Consider the following 3931-nt stretch of genomic DNA (forward strand, 5'->3'; position numbering starts at 1 on the left):
TGTGAAGCACATTCAACCATTAGTGCCAGAAATGATGTGAGAAACTTGTGGTGCATTCCGTCCAAAGCGTGGTCGACATCAGTTGAGATCATTGCAGCTCGAAGGCGACAGGATATGGGGATGACTGTGAAAACCGTACATTCGCCATTAGCTGCTTGCATGTTGGTCTCCCTTTCCCTTGTCGTTCGCTATACTGAAATTATTTGTGGCAATACCCGCATTGAGTACACTGCCAGATGCTGGGCGATGTTATCACAGCCCGAATTTAACATTGTAATCGGATAGTAGTCCCCAATAGTATAGCTTCTTGAAGCCTTGCGTACCAAAAAGAGTAGTCCATTACAAAAAGCAGTTGACACGGAAAACGTCAGGGTCATAAGACCTTGGTACTTGAAGATCCGATATGACATCGTTACCTTGTGTAAAGTCCGATAGATTTCAAACCGCATACCGTGTGGCCTGTACGACAAGTTATGTAGACCTTTGTGTTTCACATCCTGAATGCCGTCCTGCTTTGCGTCTTGTGTAAACGACATTTGATACCAAATCCTGTTATAATCGTGATCCTCTATATTCTCTTCCTCCAAATTTCGTTGCTAATGGTTTCAGCGGCATCCACCATGGCTGTCTGGGTCGGTAAGAGTCGACCATACGGCAAAATGAGGTATATGAATAGCTGTCGTTGGGGTCAATAGCTATTGAACACGATGTACTGCAGAGATGTTATTTCGTCCCTCGCTCTGATTTGACGTTGCGTCCATACAACGACCACTTCCAATATTCCTAGTGTCAGAGACAATGTTTTTCCTTCAGTTCGGCTGCTTCATCTTTCGGTCTGGTGGCTGCACTTTGGATGTGATTCATGAAGCAGCCTGTAATAAAAGTCCGAGGTATGCCGTTGATTTTCAGTGATATCCTTCCCATATTGTATTAGAACCCACCTAAAAGCCAGTGTTGCACATTGCATCCATCACGCGAACTTCAAATCTGGGAATATGTTATTCACAGTCTAGCCATGTGGTGGGGATAAGCTGATATAATTCTCCATCCTGGATGTGTGCCGCATTTACCTCCTACATCCAATGGCTGCATCATTCCTGTTGTGTCTGGAGGGTGACACTACATATGAAGGTGCTACGGTGTGTAAAGCTAAGGAGCCATCGTACAGCATTTGACGACCCTGGCGCAAGATGATACGGGACATAGGGGCGAACCAGATAACATATGTGCATCCAGGGTGGTCACATTTCACTTCCTCCCAAATCACAACGGAAAGCAGGTTTTACATAAGTATCCAAAACTATTCGCAAGACGAAAAATGTGCGTCCTGCTCATATCGTGGAGCACACAATTAATATCAGCGCCACAGATATATTTATCGTAACAGCCACGAAAGAGAGTATTGACTCCCTCTGAGTAGACTGAGTACATCTGTGGCCTCTTGAGGCATTTGTTGGTTATTGGCAAGTATGACCGACAGTAATACATATACCCAGCGCCGTGATTGGCAGATACCTGGCAATTTCAGTACCATCATGCAATTGTTTCGCCATACTGTTGCCAGTCTGATCATCCAGTGTCATATATGTCACATAAAAACAAAAGTAGCGAAGGGATGTCATGCACTAAAACGCTTTGAATCAAGTTCGTTTCTCTCTGTCCATAAGGAAACTATGCTTCGCGAATAGTTACCAACCCAGCTTCTCCAAGTTCCTGGCTACAGTTGCAATAGCGACATGGGGCTCCAATGACGACACCCGCATTGGCATGTGTGGATTGTTGATTGTCATATTATTAAGCCGTTCCACATCTTGAAACATTGGACGACAATATCTAAGGTTAATCTGTTAGGGCCACATTCCAACTCTAATTCTACTAGACCACTTCTGATATGTTCGACCCATTAGTGCTTCGTCCTGTATACAGTACAATTCTTCTGCCGGCACTGTGAGGCAGTTTGCCCCTTCCGATTGGTAAATAGCATAAGACGTCAGAAACGTTCCGTCTTGCATTCTGTCGCTTGTAAAAGACACGTTCACGTTATTCCATCCAACGCCAGGTACAAATACCCACTGGCATATCCAATGGTGAGTCCGTCTGTCGAATTTTGTGTCGTGGGGGCTGTAAGGCCATTGCTTACCCTGGGAGGCATAGCAGGTGAAGGGTTTGACGGCGTATTAAATGGTGGTCGCGAGCAAAACGAACGAACTTATGAAATAGAACCTGCATTAATATGTGGAGATGCAGACTCCCTTATCATAGGCCAACCAGCTAATTCCCTTCTCAGGAACCCTGTAGCCCATCTCAGGTAATGATCATGTTTTGGTTACTTCACCTGGTTTAGTATTTACCTTAATGCAAGTAGAAATAACAACAGAAGGAGTGCAGCGTCAGATGAAGCGCTGCAGCGAAAGACGAGCACATGACTTTTTCAGATCGCTGTGTGACTGAGCTTGTAGCACTACCACCGTCCCAGCTGAACACAAGTCACTGTTTTCTTCGGCATGCCTGAAAGTGCTTTTGTCACCACTGCAAATTGTTCCCTTTCATACAGGCTCTCAAATTTTAAGTTTCCACTGCATGAAGAAACAGATAGCTAATAACTCAGGTTATTTTTACACATCTACCAGCCACAACCATTAAGAAGCAACAGTGTCTGCAATTTTGCTACAATGGAAGAAATTCGGCTCAGTTTTCTTATTTTCATTAAATTTCCGGTTCAATCGTGAATTTTTTACCACTAGTCACTCATTCTTCCATCGTTCTATAACAGTCCTTAACCAAAATATGATAACACCCAAGGAACAGTATGGTGTAGAACATTAATTTCAATGAAAACGTCCTCTCCTGCCACGCCATCTTCCTAATTTCCCTGGAGTAGCACTTGGTCTAGTACCCAACACACCCGTACTTCCTTATCTTTATGTTCCAGCATTCGAAGTGCGTCACTCGTGGTTTTGAACTCATTGTTTGTCTCAATCGTCTGTAGAGCACGTAAAGTATTCAAACAAAAGAGAAGGTTGATTGCACCCAGTTTGCCACAGTGAATTTACAGTTTCACAGAACTATTGCCAAATAGTGTAAGTTTCTCTCTAATTAAAATCGTAACCGTTCTGACCGGCGAAAACATTAAAAAGAGCACAATATTGTCCTGTTTATACATACTAATGTTAATAAGTGTCATATTTCAGTAATCATCAGTCTGACAGTAACGGAATGTCACTTCCCTCAGCTCAAAGGCTGGATATAGGTCGTGTGTTTAAGGTTCCCATAATTATTTTATTGCCTCCATCATGAATGGAGTCTATGCTGTTTAGCAAGATGGTCGTGCAAAACGACGTAAGATATAGCCATTACTCTCTCATCACAGAAATAATGCTATCAGCGTCGATTAGAAAGTTGGTTTAAAATAGAACGTTTAGGCCTCACCCCATATCCAAAATGATAATGATTTATGTAACGTCCGATTCAAGCTGGGTGTGATCTATTGGAAACGCCATGCAAGGGAGGTTTAAATTTTTTTCTCTTTATAAATTGCTTAACAAGAAAGGACATAATATACTACGAATTAATATTTTAGTATCTACAAAAAAGTTTGCACTGTGAGTAGCAAATAATGCCATACTGAAACTGTAAATATCTTTGTTTTAAAACGAAATATTTCTCACCTTTCATGATGTACCAGAGGCAGTCTGTTGTCAAACAAATTTTTACCCATTCACAACTTATCATGTGCATTATTAATGTGGCCATGCAGAACTCAGCACCACATGAAATATTTACCTAACATTTCCATAAAACCTGGGTTATTTTAATTTCAGAAAGTTACATGAAATTGAATGGGGTATGGACAGGAGAAGAAGAAGGAGAAACTGTTGCAGTGGTAGATCAGTCGAGAAGGAATAAGGAGTGAGTGATAACAGCATCATGT

Source organism: Schistocerca cancellata, chromosome 9, assembly GCF_023864275.1.
Source record: "Schistocerca cancellata isolate TAMUIC-IGC-003103 chromosome 9, iqSchCanc2.1, whole genome shotgun sequence".
NCBI classification, from domain to species: Eukaryota; Metazoa; Arthropoda; class Insecta; order Orthoptera; family Acrididae; genus Schistocerca; species Schistocerca cancellata.